This window comes from Ursus americanus, chromosome 9 (assembly GCF_024610735.1).
Source record: "Ursus americanus isolate L20-20 chromosome 9, mUrsAme1.1.p, whole genome shotgun sequence".
In the NCBI taxonomy this organism is placed as follows: Eukaryota; Metazoa; Chordata; class Mammalia; order Carnivora; family Ursidae; genus Ursus; species Ursus americanus.
In genome coordinates this window covers 54,790,055-54,809,220 of record NC_142135.1, presented here as the reverse complement: position 1 = coordinate 54,809,220, position 19,166 = coordinate 54,790,055, and the positions used below count along the sequence as shown (strand labels likewise).

Sequence of the window (19,166 nt, the reverse complement as noted above, 5' to 3'; positions counted from 1 at the left end):
CACAGTCTGTAACCTCTATGGGAAAAGGCTTTGATTACAGTAAAATTACACAAAAATGTGTCATTAAAAGGCATTGGACAGACATAAAACCTAACCTTTTGAGCTGAAGAATACTTAATATTCTCTTCATGATCATGCAAGGGGAAATTCTTTGCTATGGAATAGCTATTTTCCTGTTAAGCAAGCTATTTCATCAATGATTTATTCCTGAGATGTAATAGGTCGTTTAAAATGGTGGTTTAAAAGTTGGGCCTTTTTGTTTAATTTTCTCACAGGCGGTTGGTAATTATCATGGTCCTGCAGTTTCTCTGGAATGCCGTGGAGGGTCAAATGCCAATGGAACCCTGCTTTATAGGGTAATTAAGACAGTCGACATGGTTATTAAATACATCATGCTAAACTAAACTGGAATGCTGTGAAATAAAATCCAAAATCATAAATACAACTTGGGTATTCCAGCAAAGGGGTATGTGTGAAAAGGAGGAGCTTTATGCTCTCAGAATTGTAATAAATAGCTCTTGCCCACTCAGACTTACTAAAATCTGGCTACTGAAAGCCTCTGGATTTGCCTTTGAGAGAGTGAAACTGAGATCGATGCTACCACTCTACGTGTACTTGAAGTTCTAAGTCCCACCATTTCACATCACGTAAAACAACATGAGAATACTTTGATGAATCAGTTTCCTGCCTTCCTTATTGCCAAGATCAAACACCGAAAAACGTGATAAATTAAGTGATCCAAGGTAAGTGGGATATGACTAGCAAACGAATTTTAGAGAGAGAGAGAGATAGTTTTTTCACATTTTCAAGACTCCTTCGCTCTGTAAGTTCCTTCCAATGACTGCTCATCGCTGGGGGTTCATGCTGCCTTTGAGAATTCATCTGTAGCCCGCAAAAGACCACGGCAATAGGGCGACTACTTCAAAGAAGCCAGGAACAGGCTATATCGGAAGGCTTGTTGATGTTGATAATTCTAAACAGTGGTGATAGGTAAATATTGTCATCAGTAGAGATACGTCTTCCAAGTATGTGTCTGTCTTGTGGTCATAAGCTTTCAAACGCAAAAGCCGAAGGCTTGGGTAATTTAATTTCTTTCCAGAAAATGTGATGAGTAAACAAAAAATGCTGGCAAAAGGGCCGGACAGGATGAGAATAGAATAAAATGCAATCTTTCCAACCTATAATATGTTGCCTACGAGAGATTTTCAATTATTCCTCCCTTGCGTATTGCCTGGAAGTCTTTTTCTCTATACGCATGTTTACAGGCAAATTCATTGGTTTACTAGGCAAAGGAAAAGAACCTCTCTTAAATAGGGAAATAAATATTTCCAATTCTAGCTGTAAAACTAGAAGCCAAAATGTGTAGTTGACAGGCACGGAGCCAGCTGACTTCAGATCACTAGCCTTTCCTTAAAACCAGTCTTCCTATTTCCACATGGAACACATTTTAAGTTAACAATGTGTAGTTTGGCAAAGGAATTGTTTTTCTTTGGCATGAAACGGTTGTCTCGTTTTTTAAAAAATGTATTTTCTGCCTGCTCCTACATACAGCGTACGTCAACATTCTTCAGAACTTTCAAAACTCTTGTTACATGAGAAAAGTTTGAGGGAATTACCTTTTTTTAAATCTTTGCCCAAGGAGGAAAATACATATTTAACCTACGCATGCGCTCGTGCTCATGCTTCCTAGAATTCTGACCACTGCCTCGATGTCCCTTGAAAGGCATGTTGAATGGTGACGTGACTATATCGCATACTTCGGAAAAACGGGCCTCTCAGAGAAGTCATTTAAATTGCCTTTGATGAGTATTTTTACGGGATTTATCGACAACGTACAATCTGAAAATAAATCCGGCCGTTGCCTTCTCTCCTCCCTGTCAGAGTCTTAAAATTGGGTCATTCTATCCACAATGTATTTATAGCACTAAAAACAGTAGAGTGGAATGCTACCCATTCAAACATTTGCAGTCTATTTCCCCACTTCTGGCTACGGCCACAGCGAAGTCAGAGAAGCAGAAATGCAAATTTTCAGCCATCGGTTCCTCAGGCTGCTGCACCGGCTACCGTTGTGAGACCAGATAGGGCCACTGCTGCCTACACATAAAGAAGGCCATTAAGGAGAAGTTGTTTATTTCTGCTTCTGCAGAAATCATAAACACCAACCCTGAGCTTGACAGCGCAAGCTGTGCCGCAGTAAATTCTAGTACTTTGCTGGCCATTCTAAGCTGCCCAGTAAAAGTTACTGTAGCTAAATCCCATATACATTTCATGAAATAATCCCACTCAGAAGATGGTATCGTATTCATGCACAGCAGGGTGTGCAAATGCCTATAAATTACATGTAGAATCTGAGATATCTATTTTTAAAAATCTCTGCAAATTTAACCATGACCCTTTGCCAGACAATAGGCCCTCATACGCTTTGCAGCTTAGCAGACACCCAGGAATTTTGTTTGGAAGTGATAGCTACTGTCTATGTAATATTTAGGACCTATTCATGAAGCATCTGGCAGAAAATAAAAGGGTTTTCTCCACTAACATATGCTAAAGAAGGATGTGGTCCTGTGCCGACTCCTCCTCTTCTGATTTTTTGCAAACAGCACAACATAAGAGACGGTTGTTTCTGGCTGCCCTGCTGCCTGTCATGGCTGTCAGGCGAAATCCCATGAATTATTGCTCTTCCAGATGTAAGAGATTTTCAGGCTGCCTTAAACTGCCTGTGGTTTGTGGTGCTGGAGAGGAGAGAAACGAGATTAAACTTCATCTCATCAGTGCGATCTGGAAAGATCACACAGAGGACTAATAATCAGGGCTTTTTCACTCCAGAGCCGGACTTGAGAGCTGTGTGTTTTTGTTTCAAGGTGATGTCATGTTAAGCTTGTTGGAAGACAGTGATTAAGGTCAAACAATATTTGAGGAAGATCAAAAAAAAAAAAGTGTTCAACCCACTTCTGACGCTTCCTTATTGCATTTGCTTAAAGGGGAAGGACTGATCATTTTCACTGATGGCAGAGAACGGGACGAGGATTTAGTCTTGTAATTCAAAGTTGTTAGCATTTCCTAACACAAGGTTAATGTGGGGAAAATTAGGAATGTTCTCATAAAATTATAGCTCTACTGTTCATTGTAATTTAGAGGAAGCATTCATCACCATCCAAAAAAAAAAAAAAAATCAAGTGTCACTTTTTGTTATCTCTAAAGGTCAATTTTGAAGTTTTTTTTTTTTTTTTTTTTGCTTTTGCTTTTTTGGTTTTTTGTTTTGTTTTGGTCTGGTTTGGTTTGGATTCTGTGAACATGTCACACAGAGCCTGGAAATAGTCATTAAAAAATCAGCAGGCGAAAAAAAAATCAGCAGGTGATACCAATGTTTTCTGATATATAGAGGTTTCTTTTAAAAGATACTTTAGTTCAGTTTTCCTCTCAAAAAAAAATGCACTCCTATAACTCCCCCCATAAGTGGTAAATATCAGCAGATTCAATAACCCCGGTTACGAACATTTAACTAAAGGTTTTTATAACTGTTTCCAGAATGACTCAGAAAATAAATCACACCCTCTCCCATTATGTACAGTTTGAGTCCTCGGGGAGAAAACTTATAACTCATTACATTTCCATTCCCTTTGATCAAATACCATATACAACACCTGGATATTATAATTTTAAATAATAGTTGTGACACAAACTAGGATAATGCTTAAAAACCTAAGAATCTTAATATGGTTACTATTAGTTCATATCATTTACAGCATGGAGAAATAGTGAGTGGTTTTGTGGCATTTTGCTAGAACTCCATCGCAAAATATTAATTATAGATCAAGAAAACATGTTTTTTTAAGAAACACCTGGAAATAATCGACAAATATATATGTCTTAGATCAGAACATAATTGCCCCAATTCAACCTGTATGACTTTCTTTTTTTTTTTTTTTTTTTTTTTAAGATGTAGCCTGTAAGTAATGGGGTAGGCTACCAGATGTAAAACCTCCCAGGCCAGCTTTTCTTTCCATTTCAGCTTAGGCACCTCACAAAGGTTCTCTAATGTGAAGGATCCCAGTGAAACAGTGATGAAAACCACAGGTACAAGTGGCTTACATGAAAGTATTTATTGCTTTTCATGCATTGCATTATAGCAGAGTGGAAAAAAGTCCTTCATTGAAAATGCATTAATTATTTGACACTGGTTTGCCTCAAAGTCATTTTTACTATGGGATGCAAGCAAAAGATCACAGCTGAAAAAAAGATCATCATACTTGAGGTAGGCTCACAGAGTCTTTTCTTATGTTCTGTGTGAAGTTGTCTTGAACTGAAACCTATGCTCCTTAAGGATTAAGGGATTGAAAAGCAAAGACTAAAGCTGCTGTAATTTAAACCTACAGATTCCCTAGCACAAAGGTGCAAAATGGACTAAGCCAATCTGACTCTTTCCTTGTTCAGTAAAGAAATCATTTTCCTTTAGAAAGTTTTACACTATTAACATTCCAAAGGTGTTATCATCTTTAAAGCAAGTGGTCTTCTCTTGGCTTTGACTATGCATCGAGTGCCTGCAGACATTAAATCAGTGGACGTGGTTTTAAATGACCACGTATGACATCTCTAAACAGGCCTTTCTGTGTGAGAAATAGGAAGAAATTTTGAAGAAAAACATGCATAATGATCATCAGACTTGTGTTTTCCTAGTTAAATTGGCACTGTGTGCATTACATGTTTTTGTTCGTGGTGGTATATTTGCTTTTTGTTTCCTTTCTAGAAAGATGCTTATTTCTGAGTCAATAAAATTTAAAAGCATTATTCATCCTTCAAATAGTAAAAATCATTTCTGAGCAATGGAAAGCCACTCGATTGCAAGCATTCGTTTTCTTACGTGGTAATTAAGTCAAAATGAAAGCTCAAGGAGTGCTTTATTCGTTCACTGATGGAATCATTCATTCAACAGTTATTAAGCTCCTACTAGGTGTCATGCAGTCAGGCACCTCAGATACAATGGTGCGAAAGTAGACACATCTTCATGCCTAGTGGGGTGCAGGTATATTAGATTAATAAGTAAGTAACTTCTTAAACTCTAATTGTTACCCATGCTGTAAAGGAGATGCTTAGACAAAGGTCACGAAAATATGTAATTCACAGGAATGTGAACTTTGCAGCCATGTGTGGTTGTATAGCTCTGCCCTGAGGAAGCCATGATTTACCGCGTTAGCTGAGAGCTTTATTTCTATAGTTTCTCAAAGAAGACAAACAAAAAAACTTCAACTCTAAACAAAAGATTTGGCTAAAATTTTTGTGTGCTGGTATCAGAATTCAGGGTTTTGTTTTTAGTTTCCCGTGTTAGATAGGAAAAATAGTGAGTGTAAGAAGATAATATTTCCAGGATAAGCCATTTCTAAATGGTTCTTACTGATTATATCCAAGTTCCCTTTGAAAAGCCATATGGAGAAAATAGATCATCTTAAAACATAAAACCAAAAATCCTTAGTCACAAAACTTGAATTTTAGCTATTGTTTTTTCTCACAAAAATGTTCTGCTCCAATCCTTCTCAGATTTTCAGCCTGTATTTCTAATCTACTCTTTGAAGATAAAACACAGCATCATTTTCTCACCTCCAATGTGAAGGCAGTTTGGATATTTCATATCTTGATCTTTCAATCTCTTACCTCTGCGTTTTTACTTCTTTTCTTTGTATTAATATTCCTATTTTGCTAATATTTTTGCCATTCACATTAAATGTCTTCATTAAAGTACTTATTAAATAATGACTTGGTTCATCTAATTACTTTGGGCTAAACCCATTGTTTAAAAAATCTGAGTAAATTTGAAGGTCTAATGGGCTTTATTCAATGATTCATGGGTGGGGTACATCCCATCTAGCAGAAAGAAAGGAACTTGGAGAAGTTGTACAAAATGGAAGGCATTTACAAGCAGAAGTAGGTGCGTCAAGGGGGCTTCTAATAAAGAGTGGATTGTTTCAAGGAAGATGGGGGTCTATCAAGCAGATGACCTCACTAGAGCTGACTAGGTGATTCCAGACTGGCTGGTTAAAGATCACCTTCCTGGAAGACGCTGCAACTCCAGTTAGGTATTAAGTCTTAGCTTGTTGACACGGGACGTAGCACAAGTGATTCATTTGGGACCTGTTGGTTCCTTTTTCTTTTCTTTTAACACTGAGAATATAAGGTATCCAGATCGTCTATGTATATAGATCAAAATAGGCTTACTGTCTTCCCTTCAGAACCATTCAACGCATTTCCCCTCAAGTATTTTCAAGTTCCTGGTCCCTTCTAGCCACTCTTCTCACCTTTGCTCTTGAACTTGGGTTCTTCACTTTTATTGAGTTCAACTTTCACTCAACTTCAAATTAACCTTCACTCAACTTTCAAATCAAATTACTCAAGGAAACATTTTCAAGTATTGTCCCTTTGATGTCCAAAGGACTTAGTGATTTTCAAATTTACAGAATGAATACTGTATTTAGTTTTCTGAACATGAATGATGGCTACAGAGAGAGTTGTAACCAGATAGAATTTAGTGTGTGTTTCAGAGGTTACTTTTCCTGGTTAGAAAAAATAATAACAAATATGCTTTGTGTACAGCACACAAAGATATAGAAAAATATTAAAAAGTAAATAAAAATAACTCTAATCTAACCAAAGAGATTAAATTAGTGGTTTTCTCCACTTTATTTTTCCTTGTCGTTTGTCATATATCCACAAGAAAAAAACCTTACATCTTTTTCTTTTGTTAATTTTAAAATAGTTGCTGTATAACTGCATATTACAAAGATCTCAGTAATATGTAAATGAAGCTCTACTTAAATTAAATTAAATGACAATGGCCATTGTCTTCTCTCTAAGGGAGAAAAATAAAGATACTTAATCACTGTATTAACTTCCATTAAAGGCTCTTCTCAAGTTAAATTTGACACCTTTCATTGTTGAAATTTTAAATTACTTGAATATTTTTATAGGAAGTGTTCAACTTCCTCCCTCTCATTAATTCTGCAAAATTGAAACATTCAACAGATTTTTTTTTTCTGACTTACAATGACCACCCAACATGCAATAGTACCTCTTTTGATCATCACTCATCCATTCATGATAAAGTAGGTAGTGAACATCTACTGGGTTGGGTTGTATATTTGACAAATCAAAGACGTAAAAAAACAGCAAGTATGTCCTCAAGTTTATGTGTTCTTTAATTATTTCCAATGTTTATTTGAAAAGGGAATTCATTTTAATGTGAAGGAAGTGAAATTTAAATAATAAAATGAAAACTTGTCACAACTTCATATCACATACCTTAATATAAAATGCAGGGATTTGTGTATTATTTAATATGTTAGAAACTCTAGTCTGCGTTTCTCTGTGAACATTAGATTGGCTCTGTCAGCCCCAAGTTTCACTGCATGCCACCACTACACACATCTGCTACTGTTGGCTACAGTCAAGTTATTTGTTTTTTCCTGTAGATTAAATGGTACAAATATTTTGCATTTGAAGACATAGCAAATAAAAGCATTTGAAGACATAGCAAATAAAAGCTAAAAGCATGAACCTTGGAAATATCCCAGGATCTAAAATTTGCATTCGATTATGGGAGTGAGGGGTGGCTTTCACATGGGCTTATGGATTTCTATCTCTAGATGCTACTTTGGCCAATGTTTCCCATTTATAACCTTAAAATCCTATCTTGAAGGTTCAGACACCCTCTCCAAGAGTAGAAGTAATTCCATTTCTATACTCCATGTGCCTCTTGAGGCCAGATCTGCCAGTAATGCTTAATTGGGTTGGAAGATAGTGGATAGTACCAGTTTATCATACAGGCAACTGACACAAAACTTTTTCACTTATCTGAGGTTGGTCTGTGTCTGGGTTCAGAGATGAAAGGTCAGTTCTTTATCCACTAAGTCCCCTAGACATTCCAAAATCCCCAGTACATTACAAATTTGAACAGTTTAAGCTCTCTTAAATAAAGAATCTCTTCTCTGGGTAAAGTATACAGTGTATATAGATACAGTGGAGAAGAAACATGTGAAAGGTCACAGCCATGACCTTTTAACATCAATAGTTTTATTTATAGCCAAGAGCTTAGTCTATAGGGCTTAATATAAAAGCAAGAAGAAAGACAAAGGTATCTGGTTAGCTTTATAATAGCTATCCGGTTATAGAAAATTTGTCTTTTTACTCTTGAGCTGAGAATAAAAATTATAATTTAAGTGACAACTATTTTAAAGTGAAGAATAACATTTCTCAATCATTTTTAATTGAACACATTCTATTTTTCTCTTGATATGGCCTAAAATAATCTGCCAGCTTTTAAAGGAATAGATTTATTTCTTCACATGTGTGATTCATTCTTAAAAGACAAAACAACAGTATTTTATTTTTATTACTACCTGCTTCCTTGTCACCTGTTTGGGGTGTCCTGCTGTACTTAAAATTACATGTGGGAGAGTTGCAGATTTCAGCACCCAAAAACCCTCTTTCATGGAGTTCCAGTAGTTTAGGAAATGTAGCATACACAGACGCAAGCACTAATTTGCCGTTTTCAAAATAGTTCTCGAATACTCTTAAGAAACGCCTGAAGGTATATTGAGAGAAGTTCAAAGATGCCCCAAAACCCACAGTGGGAGCAAAGTGTGAAACAAGGCTAGAGAATTGGCCACCAAGGGCTGGGTGACAAGTTGAGACGAACACTCATCCTACAGGGAGCCTGGGAACAGTTTTATAAGGAAGAGAGCCTGATCTTAGTGACCTACTCAATTCCAGGAGACCAGGAAGCCACTGGGAAGTATGCTCTCAGAGAAGACCACCACCCTCTCCTTTCAACCCTCTTCATCAGGGAGATAATCAGAGCCTAAGACAATTTTGTCTTCTTGTCTCAAGAGACCAGTTTGCCTTTCTGAGCACCCTACCTGGTAGTTTGCCTCTCACTGGTATGATACTGCTAGCACAGTTTCCTACAATGTGTTCATTTAATTCAGGCTGAAGTAATAATAATGGAAACTGACCGATAGCTTTTTCTTTTTAACTGGAACTTCCCGAGACAACAAATTTACCCAAAAAGTTAACTAAATTGGTCAGAATTGCAAGCGCTGTATCCATGTATAGAATTGCCAAAGATGCCTTTCTGTAATACTCCAATTTAAGTTGAATGTAGTACTTGGGACTTTTGCCTTCTAGTTTTGTATCCTTGCTCCAAATTTATAACCAACCTTCTGGTGTGTTATAGAAATCTCTCTTAACGACTGCCTACACCAGAGACAGCAGCGCCCTAACCCTACATCCCCCCACCCCCCGTGCCACCTTCACTCAGGACTGCTATATTTTCTAGTTAAAAGGATATCTATTGAGTCATTAAACAAAACAAAACTTCAGTAAACAGTATCAAGTATTTAATAGTGGGTAAAAGCCCAAAGTATCAGGATTTGATAAGATGCTGAAGCGTCTTCTAGAAGGTGGAAGCCCAGATTCTGGATCCAGACAGACCTGGATTTGAATCTCTAGTCAAAGACCCACTTGATTTATGGCTTTGGCCAGAAGCTGAACTTCTTTAAGCCTCATTTCCTTAAAATGAGGACAGCATATACTACGAGGTGTGATCATTGCGAGGCTATAATGGGTTCATTTATGTAAATTACAGGGCTGGTTTATAGTAAGCAGTCACTTAATCTTAATTATTTTTAGTATCATTGAATTAAATGTCATTTGTACAATGAAAGAATAAGAAAATCAAGGTTATTGACAACATTTAGATAATGAAATGCAGCAAAATGTAGAGTTGATTATTCTCCTTTTTTTGTAACATTTTAAGTGTGTCTAATATTTATCAGTAACTACATCGAGAGAAAACTCTAAAATATATGTAAAATGAACAACAGTGATGAAATATTACTAGTGAAGTTCATTTCCTTCAACTATAACCTCCTTGTGGTCTCGGCAAAGGGACTATTTTAACCTCCTTGAAGAATGGAAGGGAAAAATCTTGCCCACGCTCTACTATAGAAAAAGTTTGTTAGATTAAAGTATCTTTTTGATGTCCTAACAGATTGTGAAATGCTGCCGTTATAAACCCGCTTCTCTGCTACCCAATCATACAAACCTAAATCCAGCCCTACTGAATTATTATTCTCTCTGTCCTGCCCTGAGTCAAGCTCAGAATGAGAACTAGTCCAGGTATATTTTGGCCCTTCAGCGCCACCAAGACCAAAACACCTTTATCACAAGGAATAATTCCGGGTCTAATCGTCCTCAGGTTTTCTTTGCTTCCACTGCATTCCATTCTTATTAGTCAATTTATTTTTTGAATGCCTACCATGTTCCCAACCCTGCACCAAGACCCTTTTGGCAAACATGAGCAGAGTAAGCCATAATCCCTGCCGTGGACAAGTTTAAAGCCTAAATAAAGGAGAAAACAAGTAAACCAGTAAATGCACCATCTTCAGTGAACAGTTATCCATTTACATGGTAGAGAATCAGATAAAATCTAGTGTTTAAAATTTAGATTTTATGTTGTACAGGCAGATGGTGTTCACTCTTAGTGATTGGGAGGGAGATTAAAGAAGACATCTGGGGTGCTGCTGATGTTCTGTTTCTTGGTCTGGGTATAGATTTTACAGCTGTGTTCAGTTTGTGAAAAAATCATCGAGTACATCAAGTGACACACTTATGTTTTTCTTTTTTTTTAATATATGTTTTTCTTTTATATGTTATACGCTCAATAATTCTTTATAAAAAATATAGACCTCTATTCCCTTTGCACAACACAGACACTTAGATAGGTACACATATTCCTTAGTCTCAACAAATATTTTAAAATTTGAATTATAATTATAATTTAAATTTCTAAAAACTTAAAAACAGTAGAGTCTTCACTGTTCTTCACAACCATGAAAACAATCCTTATTTTGTAAATAAATTACTATGCTGAATCTTCAGTTATGCCTCTATTCATAATAATTTTGTTCTATTCAAAGCCACTAAGACTATTCCCATATATTCCAGCGATATTATATTACCATAGCTATCCCAAAGAGCACCTCCCACAAGAAAAGTCAACACACTAGTTGCTCGGAAATTTCCATTTGGGTCTCTTATTTTTTGCACCTACCAACAGCTTACTTAATGATGCCTTGAGCAAACAAGTAATTGCATTCACTGTATCCTCTTGGTATTACACCGTATTAACATCTTTCATTTTTTTTTTCATGAAAATGTCATTTGTGAGTATGATTTACTTTTTAAAAATGCTCAATTTCCACTGCTGAATATAAAATGCATCCAACTCGTGGAAAAAATATAGCACCAAGCAAAGCAGCCCCCTAAAATTGTTTTAAAATTAATTTCATAGATATCACATAATTTCCCCAATAAATATACTGTCAAGCAACACATAGCAAATAGTGCTAGATTTACTCCTCTCTGCAGAGTTTAATCCCGTTGAAAACATATCCTCTTGAATTTTCCTTAGATTTCATGCCACAAGATTCATCTTATCCCTTACTCCTCCTAAGCCCACATTCCAGGCTCCTCTTTCTCTATCCTTGATGACAAATACGATTCTATAATATGTATGAATCTCTGAAAAGCACTTGTTTTTTTCCTAAATTACAACCCCAGAACTCACTCTAGTCTCTACCTACTCTGTACATTCTCTCTGTCAATGTAAAGAGGTATTGCCAAGGTTTTCAGGGCATGACCCTTAGCTCTAGCTTCCAGACCCAAGTGACAGCAAGAAATCCAACCATTTCCCACTCAACTCAAAACCCACCTGTATTCTCTTGAAAGCTGCTTCCCTCCTTCTCCACCTCACATCTCCCTGCCCCCAAACAACCCTCTGTGTTCTCTCTGTTGGTAAATGACAGTCCTTCTCTTGAATAACCTTCCAATATCCTTCTCACTATACCTTTGCTAGAAAATTTCCTCTTCACTGTTATCTTTTATCCCGTTCTTGACGCCCTCTAATCGCATACCCCTGCAGTTAAAATATATATTGTGATGTGCATAACACTGTTCTTTTATTCATTCATTCATTCACTTTTTGTGTGTGGCAAATATTTGCTGAGTACTACCCTTCCTAGGCTTTTGATACACAGAGATAAACAAGACTCATTCCTTTCTATGATGAAACTGTCTCAAGAGGGAGACATACAAGAATGGCTTTCTCACATGTATATTCTGTAGCAGAGAGTTTAAATGCCTGTCATATATGCCATATAATGGTCTTCACAATCTGGGCTCTCCAAACCTCTCCTGCTTCATTGACTACATTTCCCTAGTATGTGTCCTTCACTGCAGGCCCCCAGAACTACATGTAGGTTTCCAGTAAGCCTTGTCCTTTTTTTTTTTTTAAGATTTTATTTATTTATTTATTTATTCGACAGAGATAGAGACAGCCAGCGAGAGAGGGAACACAAGCAGGGGGAGTGGGAGAGGAAGAAGCAGGCTCATAGTGGAGGAGCCTGATGTGGGGCTCGATCCCAGAATGCCAGGATCACGCCCTGAGCCGAAGGCAGACACTTAACCGCTGTGCCACCCAGGCGCCCCTCCAGTAAGCCTTGCCCTTATGCTTCTGTGCCTTTGGGCCCTCAGTCTGAAATGTCCTTCTCCACCTTGGTAGTCCAGCAAATGGATTCGGGAACTATTTTCTGGCCTCCTCAGACAGTTGGCATCTGTCCTCTGTACTCAATAACATCTTGTGCAGATTTAACATTTATCACACTATTTACTAATTATTGATTTTCACTTTCGCCTTTCCTACTAGACAGTGAGGTGCATGAGAGCAGTGATTGAATCTCCTGTGTCCTTCGGGTTGAATGAACAATAATCATATACTTGGGAATAAGAAAATGATTAAGAACACAGCCCAGGGAGTCAGACAGCCGTGGGTATAAATCCCAGATCCACTCTGTAATAACTATGCAACCTTGAGAAGTCACTTGTCTTCTCTGAGCCTCAGTTTCCTAATCTGTTAAAGGGAATAACAATGTTTATTTTAAAGTGTCTGTGAGAATGGCACAAGATCATGTGAATAAAGTGTTAGCTCTCGTGTCTGGTCCGTAGTAAGTTCTCAATAATGTTTAGCTATTTTTATTATTATGCCTGAAAAATGGTGGCAGCATATGGTGCCCTTTACATTTTACAACTGTGCTTAGGTGGTAAAAAAAACAAAGGCTGGAAGGGGAAGTGAAGTAACTTTCAAGAATTTACTGTGTATCTATCATACTTGGGATATGTTATCTCAGTGATTTTCCCAGCTACTTGGGGGAAATAAGGAATATTACTAACATTTTATAAATGAAAAAACTGAGTCTCAAAAAGCGGAAGCGACTCCTTCACGGGCATAGAGGTTCAGCTGTAAGACACACTGTCTCAGCTTCAGCTGCCATAACAAATACCACAGACTGGGTGGCTTAAACAAGAAACATTAATTTCTCACAGTTCTCGAGGCTGGGAAGTCCAAGGTCAAGGTGTAGGGAGACTCGGTACCTGGCGGGGGCCCTCTCCCTGACCTGCAGATGGCCACCTTCTTGCTGTGTCCTCACATGGCGGCAGGAAGAAGAAAAATCTCTCTCTTCCTCTTTGTATAAAACCACTATACTGGGGTCTCATTCTTATGATCTCATTTAGCTTCCATTGCCTCCTAAAAGCCTAATCTCAAAACACAGCCACATTGGAGTTATGACTTCAACATACGAATTTGGGGGGGACACAATTCAGTGCATAACACTCGTGTTTTTTCACTGAATCTCACCGCCATAAACAAAGATGAACTGGCGTGAACAGAGTTCATTACTGCAATCTGTAAAAGTATAAGTTCTGAATCCAATTTACCCGAAAGCTTGAAGATTTTAATCATTCTCCCTTTATTCCTTACCCTATTACTAGAGTTTCTTGAGCATCCAAAATATAACTGTTGGAAAGTAAACAGTAGGTGTATCTCATAAGCTATCCATCCAAAAGGAGCATTTTTAAGAGACAAATAATTTAAGGCAGAAGACATTCTGGACCATGAGTTGGAAAATATGCAGCTCTTTGGGGCACCTGGCTGGCTCAGTCAGTAAAGCACGCAACTCTTTATCTCAGGGTCATGTGTTCAAGCCCCACATTGGGCATAAAGCTTACTTTAAAAAAAAAAAAAGCAAAAAATACTTAAAAAAAAAAAACAAGAAAATAGGTGGCTCTTCAACACAGTGACTGGGAGCAGGAGTGAGCTATTCCACATTGTGCACCACTGTATATGTCATATGCCAATAAAAAGTTCTAAAATTTAAAAACACCACTTCTGGGTATATACCTGAAAGAGTGGAAAGAAGGAATTCGAGTATACTCACATTTGTATTTTCACATATTTGTATATTTGTATACTCACATTCATAGCAGCATTATTCACAATAACCTAACGATTGAAACAACCCACATGTCCAGCGACAGATGAATAGATAAACAAAATATGGTATATCCATACAATGGAATATAACTCAGCCTTAAAAAGGAATGGCATTCTGATACATGCTACACCATGGAAGAAAGTCGGAAACATGCTAAGTGAAATAAATCAGACACAAGAGGACAAATAGTGTATGTTTCTACTTACAAAATGTTTTAGTTTGGGCTTTTATAATAAAATACCAAAGATCTGGTGGCTTATAATCAACAAGCACTCATTTCTCATAGTTCTGGAGGTGAGGAAGTCCAGCTCAAGGCACTGGAAGAGTCTGTGTCTGGTGTGAGCCTGTTTTCTCATTCAAGGACAGTCATCTTCTTGCTGTGTCCTCCCATAACAGAAGAGACAAGGTCGTTTTCTGGAGTCTCTTTTGTAAGGGTACTAATCCAATTCATGATAGCAAAGACTACCAAAGGCTCACCTCCTAAAACCACCACACTGGGGACTAGTATTTCAACATATGAATTTGGGACGGACAAAAATATTCAGTCTATGGTATAAGAAGTACCTGGAGTGGTCAAATTCATAGAGACTAAAAGCAGAATAGTATTCATCAGGGGCTGAGGGGAGAGAGAAAAATGGGAATTATTATTTAGTGGGTATGGAGTTTCAGTTTGGGATGATGAAAAAGCCCTGGAGATGGATAATGGTGATGGTTGCACAATAACGTGAATGTATTTAATGATTAATGACTCCAAATTGTACATCTAAAAATGATTAAGGTGGTAAGTTTTACATATATTTTACCATAATAAAAAAATCAAAAACCAAGATAAAAATGGAGGCATGTGCCTTCCTCTTCTCTCTCAATGGAAACTTGCCTACCTGTGCACAGGATCCTCTAGACAAATTCTCCCACATTTCCTCCAAGTGGTTTCTTTTCAAGGCCACCACCGTTTTCATCCTCAGGATCCATCTCTGAGATCTCCTTCTGTCATCAGCCACCTTCTTTACCTCAAGGCTACATGTCAATATTTCCCTGGGCTGGCTCTGTTTCACCTCCAGGAGTAGAAGAGAATATCTTTAGAAGAATCTACTTGTTTAATGTGATCAAGAGATTTGAGTTATTGACCACCATACACGAATGTCATATATGTTACATCATCCCCACACCAATATTCTAAAATATACTTCTTGCAGTGAAAACCCTAGAAATAGCTAATTTATTGTTTCTCTGAGTAGAATACAATCCGTTGACCAAAATTTTAAACATTTATTTATACCTCACCTATTTGTAAACAGACCTAAGACTAAAATGAAATGGCCAACTTCACAACAGAATAATCTGGAAACAATAGTTAGAATACTTTGTCATTTTATTTTCAAATAATACCAAAATACCTATTCCACTGAGCTAACTATTCATTTATTTTTGTCTATATAATATCAAAAAAGTTTGACCAAATTTTTCACTGAGTTTATTAATGTTTTTACTGAATTTCCAGATGTTTTGCTTTCACATATTGGTGTCACTATATATCTTTATTTTCCCCTTACACTATGATTCCTATGTATAGTTTATTGCTGGGGGATAGCTGCAGGGCAGGACAGATATTAAAACTATAGAGGATCTCATAAGATGTGAAGCTGAATATCTTTTTTTTTAGATTAGGTAACCTTTTTATAGCTTTGAGGGAAAACATGGATAGTACTCCTGTGTGTGTGTGTGGGTGGGTGGGTGTGAGTGTGGGTGTGGGTGTGGGTGTGTGTGTATATTGACAAAGAATTCTTTTATATTGAGAATGAGCAAAACCTTATGCCAAACATTGTAAGAAAACTCTAGAAGTCTCGGGGTTTTTTTTATTTATAGGTCTGCCAGGGAACTTCATTTATATACATATAACCCAATTCATATATAACCTCAGAGGAATTAGTACAGACTACTGGTTAAGAAGGCAGAGTTCTTTACAGGGTCATGAGATCTAGCCCTGATTTCGGCTCAGTGCGGAGTCTGCTTGACACTCTCTCTCCCTCCCCCTCTGCACCCCCAGCACTCCACGTGCACTCTCGCTTTTCCTAAAATAAATAAATCTTAAAAAAAAAAAAAAAAGAAGGCAGAGTTTTACTCTCAGCTCTGACATTTCCTAGCTTTTCTCAGTTTTCTCATCTGTACGGAGCAATAAAAATTACAACTTCCTTATGGAATGTTGAATGAAAAAGGACTCAACCCAGTGACATGCTCAGTTAATGTTAGTGTTCACGCTGAGAACCAGGAAACTTGTCATTTTTAATTATGAAATAACGTCTACATTACCAACTGTGGGTCATTGTCTTTAATTTAAATAAGCAGTTTAGTTGTTGTTTCAAAGGAGCAACATTTCCTAGGCAGACTGTTCAGAGAAGAGCAAGGAGGACAGGATGGTTGGGAAAGACAAGGAGAGGGAGCTATGGCTAAGGCAGGGGCTGTAGTCAGAGAGGAGGCAGATAGTAGAGCCAACAATTTTGTTTTGTTCACAATTTAGGCAGCGAAACAAGGTATTTGGAAAAGCATGAATCTGGGAGCATTTTGTTATCACCGCACTACACTATCCTATTTCATCCCTTTTGGAATGATGACATTTTCTACTTTAATTTTAATGATGCAATAATTCACCACTTGAATTAGCTCATGCTAAATCATGCATACCTCTTTTTCTTTGTTGTTGCAGGTTGTTCATTTGTTCAACTACTACCATTTGGGGCTTTAAAAAAAGGTTTTAGCTCCTAGTTGTATTTTCTTATGGTCCAACTGGATGGCATGAACTCACTTTAGGTTAAGAAACAACACATTTTTTTCCCAAGAGAAATCTCTACATTCCAGGTTCCTGAGTGACAGGTAGACTCCAGGTCCTTGGTTGGGGGCCTGAAAAATCTCTGAACCTTCACGGAAGCAACTACTTTTTTTTTTTTTTTTTAATATCTCTGGTTACTTGACTCTTTGCCCCTCCTATTTCTTAAAACAAAGAACTCTGGGATTCAGAGGCAAACATATATCCTTCTATCCAGCTCTCAGATTTTAAGTCCTATATTCTACTGAGCATGATAAAATTGTTCCAAAGTAAATGAAAACTGGCTTGTCAGAATCTTGCTTTCTATATTTCTGATGGTCTCTGGACTAATAAGCAACATGTAGATGGCATTTCTCAGGTCCCAAAGCATATTAAAACTTTCTTTTCTTGGAAGAACTAGTTCTTTGCCTGAACTGTATCACCTGCCCAAGGACTTCAAGAGCTTCAAAAAATATACCCGTTGGAAACTCATGTGTTATACTCATATTGTTTTCATACTGGAGTTTCTTTTTCAAAAAGTTGAAATATAATAAAGAATTTGTTTTAAGTAAACCTTCAACCTTTTATCCCTATATCTCCATCATGAATGGACACAGTATCTTAGGGAGTTAAGACAGTTTCCTTGACTTAGTTATAGCCCTAATGATTATAAACTGAAATTTTATTTAAAAAAAAAAAACAACTTTTGCTTGGTCTATTTTGCTTTTTGAGTTAATCTTTTATAATTCATAAAAGTAGCAAATTCTTGTAAATATTTCAGATATTACAGTTCTATTTGAAGTTAAAGGTGTCCCTAATCTCAGAAGTAACTATTCGTAATTATTTGGTATCATTATAGATCTTTTCTTACACACATACTCAATCAGAATATTAGCATATATTTGTTACAACTCTGTTTGTCTTCCCTATTTTTCTTTCCTCCAACTGTATCCCACTCTTAATCCTCATCCCCCAATTCAATCAGGTATGCAAATTTATATTTCTTTTCCTCAGGATTTTTTTCTCTTTTTAAGGATGAAAGCAAAATTGGCTCCAAGTCAGTTTCCTCTAGTCTTTTGTGTTAATTTAAAGTCATATAAGAGGTTATCTAGGTGTGTTTGAAGAAGCCAGAGGAGAGGAGGGAATCTTTGAGGTTTATTGGAGCATGGAGCATAATTTAATAAATAAAGGGTGGAAGTCTAGGATACATGTGAAGGACTCCTGCTGTCCGGGCTCAGCATCCTAGCACCCAGACTTCCCAGATGACTGCATGAGTTCCTCTAAGAGGGTAGTGTCTGCTAAACAAGTATCCCCACCTCCATAAGGATTACTCTGCCCCACATGTACCAGAAGAGCAGGAAGACACCAGATTTCAAACGCTTATCCCTCGCCTAGAAAATAAATGATCAGTGTTGACAATGACGGACTGAAGATTAGCTCTTCCTCCCACGTGTGAGACAGTAACTAGTGAAAGGAAAACAGGACCCAACGCAGCTGCAATTGAATTGTCCATAAGACAGGGAGGATGGGGTCAAGAACTGATTTAACTACACACAACAACAATAAATAACTGGATACTTCTTATATATCTGAGATGTCAGCTGGGATAGCCTCCAAATATTGATGTAGAGTTGGGGGATGGGCTTCATTTCATTATGCTTGTTTTTTGATAACAAAACTGGGACCATAACATGCCTTTTTTCTATAAATTGGCTTTGCAAACAATACTTACAGAGATCTTTCCATGACTGTATATTGTTTCATACTTCATCCTTTTTGCCAGAATAGACAGTTCAGAAGGAAAAAATACACACACACACACACACACACACACACACACACACACACACAGATTTGGTGAAAGGAAGATAAAGTCATTCTTTAACTGCTTCTAGTTTATTTTATCTTACTGGTTTGATTTTTCACATTTAAAATTTTAATGCATCTGGAGTTGTATTATGGTTCAAGTTCAGGATGCAGTG

The 19,166-nt window shown here is 37.2% G+C and overlaps 1 long non-coding RNA gene across 1 annotated transcript in view; it reads left to right on the top strand.

Moving 5' to 3' along the window:
* The first annotated feature begins 575 nt into the window (after positions 1–575).
* Positions 576–19,166, top strand: part of LOC123800447 (uncharacterized) — a 32,698-nt gene continuing 14,107 nt past the window's right edge. Inside the window, exon 1 of the long non-coding RNA XR_006781920.2 lies at positions 576–743. This is a non-coding gene — a long non-coding RNA (uncharacterized LOC123800447). The remainder of the gene's footprint in view (positions 744–19,166) is intronic.